This window comes from Carassius carassius, unplaced genomic scaffold (genome assembly GCF_963082965.1).
Source record: "Carassius carassius unplaced genomic scaffold, fCarCar2.1 SCAFFOLD_76, whole genome shotgun sequence".
In the NCBI taxonomy this organism is placed as follows: Eukaryota; Metazoa; Chordata; class Actinopteri; order Cypriniformes; family Cyprinidae; genus Carassius; species Carassius carassius.
In genome coordinates this window covers 249,872-266,360 of record NW_026775122.1, presented here as the reverse complement: position 1 = coordinate 266,360, position 16,489 = coordinate 249,872, and the positions used below count along the sequence as shown (strand labels likewise).

The 16,489-nt window shown below is 48.3% G+C and overlaps 12 non-coding genes across 12 annotated transcripts; 1 reads left to right on the top strand and 11 right to left on the bottom strand.

Moving 5' to 3' along the window:
- Positions 1 to 1,082: 1,082 nt before the first annotated feature.
- Positions 1,083 to 1,154, top strand: trnad-guc (transfer RNA aspartic acid (anticodon GUC)). Its single transcript has one exon. It is a non-coding gene; the product is annotated as a tRNA-Asp (tRNA).
- Positions 1,155 to 1,615: 461 nt separating this feature from the next.
- Positions 1,616 to 1,730, bottom strand: LOC132136779 (U5 spliceosomal RNA). Its single transcript, XR_009431562.1, has one exon. It is a non-coding gene; the product is annotated as a U5 spliceosomal RNA (small nuclear RNA).
- A 1,252-nt stretch (positions 1,731 to 2,982) lies between these two features.
- On the bottom strand, positions 2,983 to 3,054 carry trnag-ucc (transfer RNA glycine (anticodon UCC)). Its single transcript has one exon. It is a non-coding gene; the product is annotated as a tRNA-Gly (tRNA).
- A 286-nt stretch (positions 3,055 to 3,340) lies between these two features.
- LOC132136794 (U5 spliceosomal RNA) lies at positions 3,341 to 3,455 on the bottom strand. Its single transcript, XR_009431576.1, has one exon. It is a non-coding gene; the product is annotated as a U5 spliceosomal RNA (small nuclear RNA).
- A 1,247-nt stretch (positions 3,456 to 4,702) lies between these two features.
- On the bottom strand, positions 4,703 to 4,774 carry trnag-ucc (transfer RNA glycine (anticodon UCC)). The gene has a single exon. It is a non-coding gene; the product is annotated as a tRNA-Gly (tRNA).
- A 300-nt stretch (positions 4,775 to 5,074) lies between these two features.
- On the bottom strand, positions 5,075 to 5,189 carry LOC132136775 (U5 spliceosomal RNA). The gene has a single exon (XR_009431558.1). It is a non-coding gene; the product is annotated as a U5 spliceosomal RNA (small nuclear RNA).
- Positions 5,190 to 6,805: 1,616 nt separating this feature from the next.
- Positions 6,806 to 6,920, bottom strand: LOC132136773 (U5 spliceosomal RNA). Its single transcript, XR_009431556.1, has one exon. It is a non-coding gene; the product is annotated as a U5 spliceosomal RNA (small nuclear RNA).
- Positions 6,921 to 8,542: 1,622 nt separating this feature from the next.
- LOC132136793 (U5 spliceosomal RNA) lies at positions 8,543 to 8,657 on the bottom strand. Its single transcript, XR_009431575.1, has one exon. It is a non-coding gene; the product is annotated as a U5 spliceosomal RNA (small nuclear RNA).
- A 1,618-nt stretch (positions 8,658 to 10,275) lies between these two features.
- LOC132136774 (U5 spliceosomal RNA) lies at positions 10,276 to 10,391 on the bottom strand. Its single transcript, XR_009431557.1, has one exon. It is a non-coding gene; the product is annotated as a U5 spliceosomal RNA (small nuclear RNA).
- Positions 10,392 to 12,023: 1,632 nt separating this feature from the next.
- LOC132136796 (U5 spliceosomal RNA) lies at positions 12,024 to 12,139 on the bottom strand. The gene has a single exon (XR_009431578.1). It is a non-coding gene; the product is annotated as a U5 spliceosomal RNA (small nuclear RNA).
- Positions 12,140 to 13,748: 1,609 nt separating this feature from the next.
- Positions 13,749 to 13,864, bottom strand: LOC132136762 (U5 spliceosomal RNA). The gene has a single exon (XR_009431546.1). It is a non-coding gene; the product is annotated as a U5 spliceosomal RNA (small nuclear RNA).
- A 1,632-nt stretch (positions 13,865 to 15,496) lies between these two features.
- Positions 15,497 to 15,612, bottom strand: LOC132136795 (U5 spliceosomal RNA). Its single transcript, XR_009431577.1, has one exon. It is a non-coding gene; the product is annotated as a U5 spliceosomal RNA (small nuclear RNA).
- Between the last annotated feature and the right edge of the window lie 877 nt (positions 15,613 to 16,489).

Sequence of the window (16,489 nt, the reverse complement as noted above, 5' to 3'; positions counted from 1 at the left end):
AATTTAACATAGGAAATAGTTATTTTAAGTTGTACCACACAGTAAATGTTGACAATTTATATATATATATATATAAGGGTCATCAAGGGTGACGACGCCTGCCCACATGCGTTTCGTCAGCCCCCCCCCCCCCACTCCAAAAGGGAGGAGTAAAACTCACAAAAGTCCAAGACAAGAAAAAAGGCAAGACAATCTCTTTATCATGCCTCCATCTGAAGAGTTGGAGAAAATCTTATATGAATAAAAGAGTCTTTTAAAAAAATCCCTTATTCCGAGGTCACCGTAGCCACCAGATCCAGTCTGTATCCAGATCAGTGGGCCGCTTCAGTCACCCGGATCCAGTCAGTATCCAGACAAGATGGTTGATCAACACCTAGAAAGGACCTCTATGGCCCTGAAACACCTCTAGCCCTATCGGACAACTAGATGAGCCCCAGATACAGATCCCCTGTAAAGACCTTGTCTCAGACGACCACCAGGACAAGACCACAGGAAACAGATGATTCTTCTGCACAGTCTGACTTTTCTGCAGCCTGGAACTGATTTGCTGGTTTCTTCTGACCAGAGGAGAACTGTCTCCCCGACTGAGCCTGGTTTCTCACCGGTTTTTTCTCAATTTTTTCACCGATCGAGTTTTGGTTCCTTACCTCTGTCGCCTCTGGCAGGCATAGCTGGGGACACTTCATGTACAGCGGTATCGTTGACTTGATTGCAAATTATTGCACAGATACTATTTAAACTGAACTTAGCTGAATGATGACATCACCGATTTCAATGACGAAATGCCTTTAACTGTCATTTTGCTTTATTGACGCACTGTGTTCCTAATTAATGTTGTTCAGTTGCATTGACACAATCCTTTTTGTTTAAAGCGCAATTTAAAAAAAAAAAAAAAAAAAAAGAGTCCAAACAATGACCCCTGCAACGGGTAGTGTTCCAAATGTTATGCGACTTTAGCTAATGATGGGTCCATCCGGAATTTGACGGTGCTAGGGCTGTGTCAGCGTCAGAAAAAGCCATGCATTGTTCAGTTATGTCGGTGCAGTAGTGTCGGTTGGGGGAGAAACGGCAACATGCGCAGCTCCTCGTTAGTATAGTGGACAGTATCTCCGCCTGTCACGCGGAAGACCGGGGTTCGATTCCCCGACGGGGAGAGCTAGCTCTTTTCGGCTTCCGAATGATCCATCAAAAAGTTTTGGGAGGAGCCACAGGTCACAGAAGGAGTTCTGCTTCGACATCAGCCCGAGCCAAATGACATGCGTTGGCCGGGAATCGAACCCAGGTGAACTGCTTGGAAGGCAGCTATGCTCACCACTATACCACCAACGCAGTCAGCCACTTGCGCCGTCGCTAAGAAGGCTCGAAGTGCACGAGTCGCCGATAGGGCTAGAGGAGCTGATGAGATCTTTGTTTGGACCCGTCACTAAAGAGAGCCTTCCAGAATTTGCATCCCGTCACGTCAAAGAAAGTGCTGCCTTCCCATGCCAGCTAAATAAACACTAAGTGCTGACAGCGCAAACGCAGAGAGTGCAAATACAGACGATGACCAGTGGCACGCCCTCCTGCAGCGTGTTGGCGGACGGCCAAATTGATTCTGCTCTTGACATTTCGATGTAGATCTGCTGTGAGCAGAGCACCCAAAAATAGAGGTCACTCGCAAAAGTTCCCCTCCACGGAAATCTTTAGTAAAAGGCGAAAGATTTATGCGACAATGAAGAGAAACTCGAGCTGTGTCTACGAACTCTCGGGCCTGTGCGCTGCCTCTGGTAAACCACTACGCTCGCCAAGGGTCATCAAGGGTGACGACGCCTGCCCATATGCGTTTCGTCAGCCCCCCCCCCCACTCCAAAAGGGAGGAGTAAAACTCACAAAAGTCCCCTCGGTCCACCAATAACCACAAGCCCAATCAAGACAATCTCTTTATCATGCCTCCATCTGAAAAGTTGGAGAAAATCTTATATGAATAAAAGAGTCTTTTAAAGAAATCCCTTATTCCGAGGTCACCGTGACACCAGATCCAGTCTGTATCCAGATCAGTGGGCCGCTTCAGTCACCCGGATCCAGTCAGTATCCAGACAAGATGGTTGATCAACACCTAGAAAGGACCTCTATGGCCCTGAAACACCTCTAGCCCTATCGGACAACTAGATGAGCCCCAGATACAGATCCCCTGTAAAGACCTTGTCTCAGACGACCACCAGGACAAGACCACAGGAAACAGATGATTCTTCTGCACAGTCTGACTTTTCTGCAGCCTGGAACTGATTTGCTGGTTTCTTCTGACCAGAGGAGAACTGTCTCCCCGACTGAGCCTGGTTTCTCACCGGGTTTTTTCTCCATTTTTTCACCGATCGAGTTTTGGTTCCTTGCCTCTGTCGCCTCTGGCAGGCATAGCTGGGGACACTTCATGTACAGCGATATCGTTGACTTGATTGCAAATTATTGAACAGATACTATTTAAACTGAACTTAACTGAATGATGACATCACCGATTTCAATGACGAAATGCCTTTAACTGTCATTTTGCTTTATTGACACACTGTGTTCCTAATTAATGTTGTTCAGTTGCATTGACACAATCCTTTTTGTTTAAAGCGCAATTAAAAAAAAAAAAAAAAAAAAAAAAGAGTCCAAACAATGACCCCTGCAACGGGTAGTGTTCCAAATGTTATACGACTTTAGCTAATGATGGGTCCATCCGGAATTTGACGGTGCTAGGGCTGTGTCAGCGTCAGAAAAAGCCATGCATTGTTCAGTTATGTCGGTGCAGTAGTGTCGGTTGGGGGAGAAACGGCAACATGCGCAGCTCCTCGTTAGTGTAGTGGACAGTATCTCCACCTGTCACGCGGAAGACCGGGGTTCGATTCCCCGACAGGGAGAGCTAGCTCTTTTCGGCTTCCGAATGATCCATCCAAAAGTTTTGGGAGGAGCCACAGGTCACAGAAGGAGTTCTGCTTCGACATCAGCCCGAGCCAAAGGACATGCGTTGGCCGGGAATCGAACCCGGGTCAACTGCTTGGAAGGCAGCTATGCTCACCACTATACCACCAACGCAGTCAGCCACTTGTGCCGTCGCTAAGAAGGCTTGAAGTGCACGAGTCGCCGATAGGGCTAGAGGAGCTGATGAGATCTTTGTTTGGACCCGTCACTAAAGAGAGCCTTCCAGAATTTGCATCCCGTCACGTACAAGAAAGTGCTGCCTTCCCATGCCAGCTAAATAAACACTAAGTGCTGACAGCGCAAACGCAGAGAGTGCAAATACAGACGATGACCAGTGGCACGCCCTCCTGCAGCGTGTTGGCGGACGGCCAAATTGATTCTGCTCTTGACATTTCGATGTAGCTCTGCTGTGAGCAGAGCACCCAAAAATACAGGTCACTTGCAAAAGTTCCCCTCCACGGAAATCTTTAGTAAAAGGCGAAAGATTTATGCGACAATGAAGAGAAACTCGAGCTGTGTCTACGAACCCTCGGGCCTGTGCGCTGCCTCTGGTAAACCACTGACGAAGGGTCATCAAGGGTGACGACGCCTGCCCACATGCGTTTCGTCAGCCCCCCCCCCTCCACTCCAAAAGGGAGGAGTAAAACTCACAAAAGTCCCCTCGGTCCACCAATAACCACAAGCCCAATCAAGACAATCTCTTTATCATGCCTCCATCTGAAAAGTTGGAGAAAATCTTATATGAATAAAAGAGTCTTTTAAAGAAATCCCTTATTCCGAGGTCACCGTAGCCACCAGATCCAGTCTGTATCCAGATCAGTGGGCCGCTTCAGTCACCCGGATCCAGTCAGTATCCAGACAAGATGGTTGATCAACACCTAGAAAGGACCTCTATGGCCCTGAAACACCTCTAGCCCTATCGGACAACTAGATGAGCCCCAGATACAGATCCCCTGTAAAGACCTTGTCTCAGACGACCACCAGGACAAAACCACAGGAAACAGATGATTCTTCTGCACAGTCTGACTTTTCTGCAGCCTGGAACTGATTTGCTGGTTTCTTCTGACCAGAGGAGAACTGTCGCCCCGACTGAGCCTGGTTTCTCACCGGGTTTTTTCTCCATTTTTTCACCGATCGAGTTTTGGTTCCTTGCCTCTGTCGCCTCTGGCAGGCATAGCTGGGGACACTTCATGTACAGCGATATCGTTGACTTGATTGCAAATTATTGCACAGATACTATTTAAACTGAACTTAGCTAAATGATGACATCACCGATTTCAATGACGAAATGCCTTTAATTGTCATTTTGCTTTATTGACGCACTGTGTTCCTAATTAATGTTGTTCAGTTGCATTGACACAATCCTTTTTGTTTAAAGCGTAATTAAAAAAAAAAAAAAAAAAAAAGAGTCCAAACAATGACCCCTGCAACGGGTAGTTTTCCAAATGTTATGCGACTTTAGCTAATGATGGGTCCATCCGGAATTTGACGGTGCTAGGGCTGTGTCAGCGTCAGAAAAAGCCATGCATTGTTCAGTTATGTCGGTGCAGTAGCGTCGGTTGGGGGAGAAACGGCAGCATGCGCAGCTCCTCGTTAGTATAGTGGACAGTATCTCCGCCTGTCACGCGGAAGACCGGGGTTCGATTTTCCGACGGGGAGAGCTAGCTCTTTTCGGCTTCCAAACAATCCATCCAAAAGTTTTGGGAGGAGCCACAGGTCACAGAAGGAGTTCTGCTTCAACATCAGCCCGAGCCAAAGGACATGCATTGGCCGGGAATCGAACCCGGGTCAACTGCTTGGAAGGCAGCTATGCTCACCACTATACCACCAACGCAGTCAGCAGTCAGCAGTCAGCCACTTGCGCCGTCGCTAAGAAGGCTCGAAGTGCACGAGTCGCCGATAGGGCTAGAGGAGCTGATGAGATCTTTGTTTGGACCCGTCACTAAAGAGAGCCTTCCAGAATTTGCATCCCGTCACGTACAAGAAAGTGCTGCCTTCCCATGCCAGCTAAATAAACACTAAGTGCTGACAGCGCAAACGCAGAGAGTGCAAATACAGACGATGACCAGTGGCACGCCCTCCTGCAGCGTGTTGGCGGACGGCCAAATTGATTCTGCTCTTGACATTTCGATGTAGCTCTGCTGTGAGCAGAGCACCCAAAAATACAGGTCACTCGCAAAAGTTCCCCTCCACGGAAATCTTTAGTAAAAGGCGAAAGATTTATGCGACAATGAAGAGAAACTCGAGCTGTGTCTACGAACCCTCGGGCCTGTGCGCTGCCTCTGGTAAACCACTGACGAAGGGTCATCAAGGGTGACGACGCCTGCCCACATGCGTTTCGTCAGCCCCCCCCCCTCCACTCCAAAAGGGAGGAGTAAAACTCACAAAAGTCCCCTCGGTCCACCAATAACCACAAGCCCAATCAAGACAATCTCTTTATCATGCCTCCATCTGAAAAGTTGGAGAAAATCTTATATGAATAAAAGAGTCTTTTAAAGAAATCCCTTATTCCGAGGTCACCGTAGCCACCAGATCCAGTCTGTATCCAGATCAGTGGGCCGCTTCAGTCACCCGGATCCAGTCAGTATCCAGACAAGATGGTTGATCAACACCTAGAAAGGACCTCTATGGCCCTGAAACACCTCTAGCCCTATCGGACAACTAGATGAGCCCCAGATACAGATCCCCTGTAAAGACCTTGTCTCAGACGACCACCAGGACAAGACCACAGGAAACAGATGATTCTTCTGCACAGTCTGACTTTTCTGCAGCCTGGAACTGATTTGCTGGTTTCTTCTGACCAGAGGAGAACTGTCTCCCCGACTGAGCCTGGTTTCTCACCGGGTTTTTTCTCCATTTTTTCACCGATCGAGTTTTGGTTCCTTGCCTCTGTCGCCTCTGGCAGGCATAGCTGGGGACACTTCATGTACAGCGATATCGTTGACTTGATTGCAAATTATTGCACAGATACTATTTAAACTGAACTTAGCTGAATGATGACATCACCGATTTCAATGACGAAATGCCTTTAACTGTCATTTTGCTTTATTGACGCACTGTGTTCCTAATTAATGTTGTTCAGTTGCATTGACACAATCCTTTTTGTTTAAAGCGTAATTTAAAAAAAAAAAAAAAAAAAAAAAAGAGTCCAAACAATGACCCCTGCAACGGGTAGTTTTCCAAATGTTATGCGACTTTAGCTAATGATGGGTCCATCCGGAATTTGACGGTGCTAGGGCTGTGTCAGCGTCAGAAAAAGCCATGCATTGTTCAGTTATGTCGGTGCAGTAGCGTCGGTTGGGGGAGAAACGGCAGCATGCGCATCTCCTCGTTAGTATAGTGGACAGTATCTCCGCCTGTCACGCGGAAGACCGGGGTTCGATTTTCCGACGGGGAGAGCTAGCTCTTTTCGGCTTCCAAACAATCCATCCAAAAGTTTTGGGAGGAGCCACAGGTCACAGAAGGAGTTCTGCTTCAACATCAGCCCGAGTAAAAGGACATGCGTTGGCCGGGAATAGAACCCGGGTCAACTGCTTGGAAGGCAGCTATGCTCACCACTATACCACCAACGCAGTCAGCAGTCAGCCACTTGCGCCGTCGCTAAGAAGGCTCGAAGTGCACGAGTCGCCGATAGGGCTAGAGGAGCTGATGAGATCTTTGTTTGGACCCGTCACTAAAGAGAGCCTTCCAGAATTTGCATCCCGTCACGTACAAGAAAGTGCTGCCTTCCCATGCCAGCTAAATAAACACTAAGTGCTGACAGCGCAAACGCAGAGAGTGCAAATACAGACGATGACCAGTGGCACGCCCTCCTGCAGCGTGATAGCGGACGGCCAAATTGATTCTGCTCTTGACATTTCGATGTAGCTCTGCTGTGAGCAGAGCACCCAAAAATACAGGTCACTCGCAAAAGTTCCCCTCCACGGAAATCTTTAGTAAAAGGCGAAAGATTTATGCGACAATGAAGAGAAACTCGAGCTGTGTCTACGAACCCTCGGGCCTGTGCGCTGCCTCTGGTAAACCACTACGCTCGCCAAGGGTCATCAAGGGTGACGACGCCTGCCCACATGCGTTTCGTCAGCCCCCCCCCCCCCCCCCCCACTCCAAAAGGGAGGAGTAAAACTCACAAAAGTCCCCTCGGTCCACCAATAACCACAAGCCCAATCAAGACAATCTCTTTATCATGCCTCCATCTGAAAAGTTGGAGAAAATCTTATATGAATAAAAGAGTCTTTTAAAGAAATCCCTTATTCCGAGGTCACCGTAGCCACCAGATCCAGTCTGTATCCAGATCAGTGGGCCGCTTCAGTCACCCGGATCCAGTCAGTATCCAGACAAGATGGTTGATCAACACCTAGAAAGGACCTCTATGGCCCTGAAACACCTCTAGCCCTATCGGACAACTAGATGAGCCCCAGATACAGATCCCCTGTAAAGACCTTGTCTCAGACGACCACCAGGACAAGACCACAGGAAACAGATGATTCTTCTGCACAGTCTGACTTTTCTGCAGCCTGGAACTGATTTGCTGGTTTCTTCTGACCAGAGGAGAACTGTCTCCCCGACTGAGTCTGGTTTCTCACCGGGTTTTTTCTCCATTTTTTCACCGATCGAGTTTTGGTTCCTTGCCTCTGTCGCCTCTGGCAGGCATAGCTGGGGACACTTCATGTATAGCGATATCGTTGACTTGATTGCAAATTATTGCACAGATACTATTTAAACTGAACTTAGCTGAATGATGACATCACCGATTTCAATGACGAAATGCCTTTAATTGTCATTTTGCTTTATTGACGCACTGTGTTCCTAATTAATGTTGTTTAGTTGCATTGACACAATCCTTTTTGTTTAAAGCGTAATTTAAAAAAAAAAAAAAAAAAAGAGTCCAAACAATGACCCCTGCAACGGGTAGTTTTCCAAATGTTATGCGACTTTAGCTAATGATGGGTCCATCCGGAATTTGACGGTGCTAGGGCTGTGTCAGCGTCAGAAAAAGCCATGCATTGTTCAGTTATGTCGGTGCAGTAGCGTCGGTTGGGGGAGAAACGGCAGCATGCGCAGCTCCTCGTTAGTATAGTGGACAGTATCTCCGCCTGTCACGCGGAAGACCGGGGTTCGATTTCTCGACGGGGAGAGCTAGCTCTTTTCGGCTTCCAAACAATCCATCCAAAAGTTTTGGGAGGAGCCACAGGTCACAGAAGGAGTTCTGCTTCAACATCAGCCCGAGCCAAAGGACATGCGTTGGCCGGGAATAGAACCCGGGTCAACTGCTTGGAAGGCAGCTATGCTCACCACTATACCACCAACGCAGTCAGCAGTCAGCCACTTGCGCCGTCGCTAAGAAGGCTCGAAGTGCACGAGTCGCCGATGGGGCTAGAGGAGCTGATGAGATCTTTGTTTGGACCCGTCACTAAAGAGAGCCTTCCAGAATTTGCATCCCGTCACGTACAAGAAAGTGCTGCCTTCCCATGCCAGCTAAATAAACACTAAGTGCTGACAGCGCAAACGCAGAGAGTGCAAATACAGACGATGACCAGTGGCACGCCCTCCTGCAGCGTGTTGGCGGACGGCCAAATTGATTCTGCTCTTGACATTTCAATGTAGCTCTGCTGTGAGCAGAGCACCCAAAAATACAGGTCACTCGCAAAAGTTCCCCTCCACGGAAATATTTAGTAAAAGGCGAAAGATTTATGCGACAATGAAGAGAAACTCGAGCTGTGTCTACGAACCCTCGGGCCTGTGCGCTGCCTCTGGTAAACCACTACGCTCGCCAAGGGTCATCAAGGGTGACGACGCCTGCCCACATGCGTTTCGTCAGCCCCCCCCCCCACTCCAAATGGGAGGAGTAAAACTCACAAAAGTCCCCTCGGTCCACCAATAACCACAAGCCCAATCAAGACAATCTCTTTATCATGCCTCCATCTGAAAAGTTGGAGAAAATCTTATATGAATAAAAGAGTCTTTTAAAGAAATCCCTTATTCCGAGGTCACCGTAGCCACCAGATCCAGTCTGTATCCAGATCAGTGGGCCGCTTCAGTCACCCGGATCCAGTCAGTATCCAGACAAGATGGTTGATCAACACCTAGAAAGGACCTCTATGGCCCTGAAACACCTCTAGCCCTATCGGACAACTAGATGAGCCCCAGATACAGATCCCCTGTAAAGACCTTGTCTCAGACGACCACCAGGACAAGACCACAGGAAACAGATGATTCTTCTGCACAGTCTGACTTTTCTGCAGCCTGGAACTGATTTGCTGGTTTCTTCTGACCAGAGGAGAACTGTCTCCCCGACTGAGCCTGGTTTCTCACCGGGTTTTTTCTCCATTTTTTCACCGATCGAGTTTTGGTTCCTTGCCTCTGTTGCCTCTGGCAGGCATAGCTGGGGACACTTCATGTACAGCGATATCGTTGACTTGATTGCAAATTATTGCACAGATACTATTTAAACTGAACTTAGCTGAATGATGACATCACCGATTTCAATGACGAAATGCCTTTAACTGTCATTTTGCTTTATTGACGCACTGTGTTCCTAATTAATGTTGTTCAGTTGCATTGACACAATCCTTTTTGTTTAAAGCGTAATTTAAAAAAAAACAAAAAAACAAAAAGAGTCCAAACAATGACCCCTGCAACGGGTAGTTTTCCAAATGTTATGCGACTTTAGCTAATGATGGGTCCATCCGGAATTTGACGGTGCTAGGGCTGTGTCAGCGTCAGAAAAAGCCATGCATTGTTCAGTTATGTCGGTGCAGTAGCGTCGTTTGGGGGAGAAATGGCAGCATGCGCAGCTCCTCGTTAGTATAGTGGACAGTATCTCCGCCTGTCACGCGGAAGACCGGGGTTCGATTTTCCGACGGGGAGAGCTAGCTCTTTTCGGCTTCCAAACAATCCATCCAAAAGTTTTGGGAGGAGCCACAGGTCACAGAAGGAGTTCTGCTTCGACATCAGCCCGAGCCAAAGGACATGCGTTGGCCGGGAATAGAACCCGGGTCAACTGCTTGGAAGGCAGCTATGCTCACCACTATACCACCAACGCAGTCAGCAGTCAGCCACTTGCGCCGTCGCTAAGAAGGCTCGAAGTGCACGAGTCGCCGATAGGGCTAGAGGAGCTGATGAGATCTTTGTTTGGACCCGTCACTAAAGAGAGCCTTCCAGAATTTGCATCCCGTCACGTACAAGAAAGTGCTGCCTTCCCATGCCAGCTAAATAAACACTAAGTGCTGACAGCGCAAACGCAGAGAGTGCAAATACAGACGATGACCAGTGGCACGCCCTCCTGCAGCGTGTTGGCGGACGGCCAAATTGATTCTGCTCTTGACATTTCGATGTAGCTCTGCTGTGAGCAGAGCACCCAAAAATACAGGTCACTCACAAAAGTTCCCCTCCACGGAAATCTTTAGTAAAAGGCGAAAGATTTATGCGACAATGAAGAGAAACTCGAGCTGTGTCTACGAACCCTCGGGCCTGTGCGCTGCCTCTGGTAAACCACTACGCTCGCCAAGGGTCATCAAGGGTGACGACGCCTGCCCACATGCGTTTCGTCAGCCCCCCCCCCCCACTCCAAATGGGAGGAGTAAAACTCACAAAAGTCCCCTCGGTCCACCAATAACCACAAGCCCAATCAAGACAATCTCTTTATCATGCCTCCATCTGAAAAGTTGGAGAAAATCTTATATGAATAAAAGAGTCTTTTAAAGAAATCCCTTATTCCGAGGTCACCGTAGCCACCAGATCCAGTCTGTATCCAGATCAGTGGGCCGCTTCAGTCACCCGGATCCAGTCAGTATCCAGACAAGATGGTTGATCAACACCTAGAAAGGACCTCTATGGCCCTGAAACACCTCTAGCCCTATCGGACAACTAGATGAGCCCCAGATACAGATCCCCTGTAAAGACCTTGTCTCAGACGACCACCAGGACAAGACCACAGGAAACAGATGATTCTTCTGCACAGTCTGACTTTTCTGCAGCCTGGAACTGATTTGCTGGTTTCTTCTGACCAGAGGAGAACTGTCTCCCCGACTGAGCCTGGTTTCTCACCGGGTTTTTTCTCCATTTTTTCACCGATCGAGTTTTGGTTCCTTGCCTCTGTCGCCTCTGGCAGGCATAGCTGGGGACACTTCATGTACAGCGATATCGTTGACTTGATTGCAAATTATTGCACAGATACTATTTAAACTGAACTTAGCTGAATGATGACATCACCGATTTCAATGACGAAATGCCTTTAACTGTCATTTTGCTTTATTGACGCACTGTGTTCCTAATTAATGTTGTTCAGTTGCATTGACACAATCCTTTTTGTTTAAAGCGTAATTTAAAAAAAAACAAAAAAACAAAAAGAGTCCAAACAATGACCCCTGCAACGGGTAGTTTTCCAAATGTTATGCGACTTTAGCTAATGATGGGTCCATCCGGAATTTGACGGTGCTAGGGCTGTGTCAGCGTCAGAAAAAGCCATGCATTGTTCAGTTATGTCGGTGCAGTAGCGTCGGTTGGGGGAGAAATGGCAGCATGCGCAGCTCCTCGTTAGTATAGTGGACAGTATCTCCGCCTGTCACGCGGAAGACCGCTGTTCGATTTTCCGACGGGGAGAGCTAGCTCTTTTCGGCTTCCAAACAATCCATCCAAAAGTTTTGGGAGGAGCCACAGGTCACAGAAGGAGTTCTGCTTCAACATCAGCCCGAGCCAAAGGACATGCGTTGGCCGGGAATAGAACCCGGGTCAACTGCTTGGAAGGCAGCTATGCTCACCACTATACCACCAACGCAGTCAGCAGTCAGCAGTCAGCAGTCAGCCACTTGCGCCGTCGCTAAGAAGGCTCGAAGTGCACGAGTCGCCGATAGGGCTAGAGGAGCTGATGAGATCTTTGTTTGGACCCGTCACTAAAGAGAGCCTTCCAGAATTTGCATCCCGTCACGTACAAGAAAGTGCTGCCTTCCCATGCCAGCTAAATAAACACTAAGTGCTGACAGCGCAAACGCAGAGAGTGCAAATACAGACGATGACCAGTGGCACGCCCTCCTGCAGCGTGTTGGCGGACGGCCAAATTGATTCTGCTCTTGACATTTCGATGTAGCTCTGCTGTGAGCAGAGCACCCAAAAATACAGGTCACTCGCAAAAGTTCCCCTCCACGGAAATATTTAGTAAAAGGCGAAAGATTTATGCGACAATGAAGAGAAACTTGAGCTGTGTCTACGAACCCTCGGGCCTGTGCGCTGCCTCTGGTAAACCACTACGCTCGCCAAGGGTCATCAAGGGTGACGACGCCTGCCCACATGCGTTTCGTCAGCCCCCCCCCCCCACTCCAAATGGGAGGAGTAAAACTCACAAAAGTCCCCTCGGTCCACCAATAACCACAAGCCCAATCAAGACAATCTCTTTATCATGCCTCCATCTGAAAAGTTGGAGAAAATCTTATATGAATAAAAGAGTCTTTTAAAGAAATCCCTTATTCCGAGGTCACCGTAGCCACCAGATCCAGTCTGTATCCAGATCAGTGGGCTCTTCAGTCACCCGGATCCAGTCAGTATCCAGACAAGATGGTTGATCAACACCTAGAAAGGACCTCTATGGCCCTGAAACACCTCTAGCCCTATCGGACAACTAGATGAGCCCCAGATACAGATCCCCTGTAAAGACCTTGTCTCAGACGACCACCAGGACAAGACCACAGGAAACAGATGATTCTTCTGCACAGTCTGACTTTTCTGCAGCCTGGAACTGATTTGCTGGTTTCTTCTGACCAGAGGAGAACTGTCTCCCCGACTGAGCCTGGTTTCTCACCGGGTTTTTTCTCCATTTTTTCACCGATCGAGTTTTGGTTCCTTGCCTCTGTTGCCTCTGGCAGGCATAGCTGGGGACACTTCATGTACAGCGATATCGTTGACTTGATTGCAAATTATTGCACAGATACTATTTAAACTGAACTTAGCTGAATGATGACATCACCGATTTCAATGACGAAATGCCTTTAACTGTCATTTTGCTTTATTGACGCACTGTGTTCCTAATTAATGTTGTTCAGTTGCATTGACACAATCCTTTTTGTTTAAAGCGTAATTTAAAAAAAAACAAAAAGAGTCCAAACAATGACCCCTGCAACGGGTAGTTTTCCAAATGTTATGCGACTTTAGCTAATGATGGGTCCATCCGGAATTTGACGGTGCTAGGGCTGTGTCAGCGTCAGAAAAAGCCATGCATTGTTCAGTTATGTCGGTGCAGTAGCGTCGTTTGGGGGAGAAATGGCAGCATGCGCAGCTCCTCGTTAGTATAGTGGACAGTATCTCCGCCTGTCACGCGGAAGACCGGGGTTCGATTTTCCGACGGGGAGAGCTAGCTCTTTTCGGCTTCCAAACAATCCATCCAAAAGTTTTGGGAGGAGCCACAGGTCACAGAAGGAGTTCTGCTTCGACATCAGCCCGAGCCAAAGGACATGCGTTGGCCGGGAATAGAACCCGGGTCAACTGCTTGGAAGGCAGCTATGCTCACCACTATACCACCAACGCAGTCAGCAGTCAGCCACTTGCGCCGTCGCTAAGAAGGCTCGAAGTGCACGAGTCGCCGATAGGGCTAGAGGAGCTGATGAGATCTTTGTTTGGACCCGTCACTAAAGAGAGCCTTCCAGAATTTGCATCCCGTCACGTACAAGAAAGTGCTGCCTTCCCATGCCAGCTAAATAAACACTAAGTGCTGACAGCGCAAACGCAGAGAGTGCAAATACAGACGATGACCAGTGGCACGCCCTCCTGCAGCGTGTTGGCGGACGGCCAAATTGATTCTGCTCTTGACATTTCGATGTAGCTCTGCTGTGAGCAGAGCACCCAAAAATACAGGTCACTCACAAAAGTTCCCCTCCACGGAAATCTTTAGTAAAAGGCGAAAGATTTATGCGACAATGAAGAGAAACTCGAGCTGTGTCTACGAACCCTCGGGCCTGTGCGCTGCCTCTGGTAAACCACTACGCTCGCCAAGGGTCATCAAGGGTGACGACGCCTGCCCACATGCGTTTCGTCAGCCCCCCCCCCCCACTCCAAATGGGAGGAGTAAAACTCACAAAAGTCCCCTCGGTCCACCAATAACCACAAGCCCAATCAAGACAATCTCTTTATCATGCCTCCATCTGAAAAGTTGGAGAAAATCTTATATGAATAAAAGAGTCTTTTAAAGAAATCCCTTATTCCGAGGTCACCGTAGCCACCAGATCCAGTCTGTATCCAGATCAGTGGGCCGCTTCAGTCACCCGGATCCAGTCAGTATCCAGACAAGATGGTTGATCAACACCTAGAAAGGACCTCTATGGCCCTGAAACACCTCTAGCCCTATCGGACAACTAGATGAGCCCCAGATACAGATCCCCTGTAAAGACCTTGTCTCAGACGACCACCAGGACAAGACCACAGGAAACAGATGATTCTTCTGCACAGTCTGACTTTTCTGCAGCCTGGAACTGATTTGCTGGTTTCTTCTGACCAGAGGAGAACTGTCTCCCCGACTGAGCCTGGTTTCTCACCGGGTTTTTTCTCCATTTTTTCACCGATCGAGTTTTGGTTCCTTGCCTCTGTCGCCTCTGGCAGGCATAGCTGGGGACACTTCATGTACAGCGATATCGTTGACTTGATTGCAAATTATTGCACAGATACTATTTAAACTGAACTTAGCTGAATGATGACATCACCGATTTCAATGACGAAATGCCTTTAACTGTCATTTTGCTTTATTGACGCACTGTGTTCCTAATTAATGTTGTTCAGTTGCATTGACACAATCCTTTTTGTTTAAAGCGTAATTTAAAAAAAAACAAAAAAACAAAAAGAGTCCAAACAATGACCCCTGCAACGGGTAGTTTTCCAAATGTTATGCGACTTTAGCTAATGATGGGTCCATCCGGAATTTGACGGTGCTAGGGCTGTGTCAGCGTCAGAAAAAGCCATGCATTGTTCAGTTATGTCGGTGCAGTAGCGTCGGTTGGGGGAGAAATGGCAGCATGCGCAGCTCCTCGTTAGTATAGTGGACAGTATCTCCGCCTGTCACGCGGAAGACCGCTGTTCGATTTTCCGACGGGGAGAGCTAGCTCTTTTCGGCTTCCAAACAATCCATCCAAAAGTTTTGGGAGGAGCCACAGGTCACAGAAGGAGTTCTGCTTCAACATCAGCCCGAGCCAAAGGACATGCGTTGGCCGGGAATAGAACCCGGGTCAACTGCTTGGAAGGCAGCTATGCTCACCACTATACCACCAACGCAGTCAGCAGTCAGCAGTCAGCAGTCAGCCACTTGCGCCGTCGCTAAGAAGGCTCGAAGTGCACGAGTCGCCGATAGGGCTAGAGGAGCTGATGAGATCTTTGTTTGGACCCGTCACTAAAGAGAGCCTTCCAGAATTTGCATCCCGTCACGTACAAGAAAGTGCTGCCTTCCCATGCCAGCTAAATAAACACTAAGTGCTGACAGCGCAAACGCAGAGAGTGCAAATACAGACGATGACCAGTGGCACGCCCTCCTGCAGCGTGTTGGCGGACGGCCAAATTGATTCTGCTCTTGACATTTCGATGTAGCTCTGCTGTGAGCAGAGCACCCAAAAATACAGGTCACTCGCAAAAGTTCCCCTCCACAGAAATCTTTAGTAAAAGGCGAAAGATTTATGCGACAATGAAGAGAAACTTGAGCTGTGTCTACGAACCCTCGGGCCTGTGCGCTGCCTCTGGTAAACCACTACGCTCGCCAAGGGTCATCAAGGGTGACGACGCCTGCCCACATGCGTTTCGTCAGCCCCCCCCCCCACTCCAAAAGGGAGGAGTAAAACTCACAAAAGTCCCCTCGGTCCACCAATAACCACAAGCCCAATCAAGACAATCTCTTTATCATGCCTCCATCTGAAAAGTTGGAGAAAATCTTATATGAATAAAAGAGTCTTTTAAAGAAATCCCTTATTCCGAGGTCACCGTAGCCACCAGATCCAGTCTGTATCCAGATCAGTGGGCTCTTCAGTCACCCGGATCCAGTCAGTATCCAGACAAGATGGTTGATCAACACCTAGAAAGGACCTCTATGGCCCTGAAACACCTCTAGCCCTATCGGACAACTAGATGAGCCCCAGATACAGATCCCCTGTAAAGACCTTGTCTCAGACGACCACCAGGACAAGACCACAGGAAACAGATGATTCCTCTGCACAGTCTGACTTTTCTGCAGCCTGGAACTGATTTGCTGGTGTCTTCTGACCAGAGGAGAACTGTCTCCCCGACTGAGCCTGGTTTCTCACCGGGTTTTTTCTCCATTTTTTCACCGATCGAATTTTGGTTCCTTGCCTCTGTCGCCTCTGGCAGGCATAGCTGGGGACACTTCATGTACAGCGATATCGTTGACTTGATTGCAAATTATTGCACAGATACTATTTAAACTGAACTTAGCTGAATGATGACATCACCGATTTCAATGACGAAATGCCTTTAACTGTCATTTTGCTTTATTGACGCACTGTGTTCCTAATTAATGTTGTTCAGTTGCATTGACACAATCCTTTTTGTTTAAAGCGTAATTTAAAAA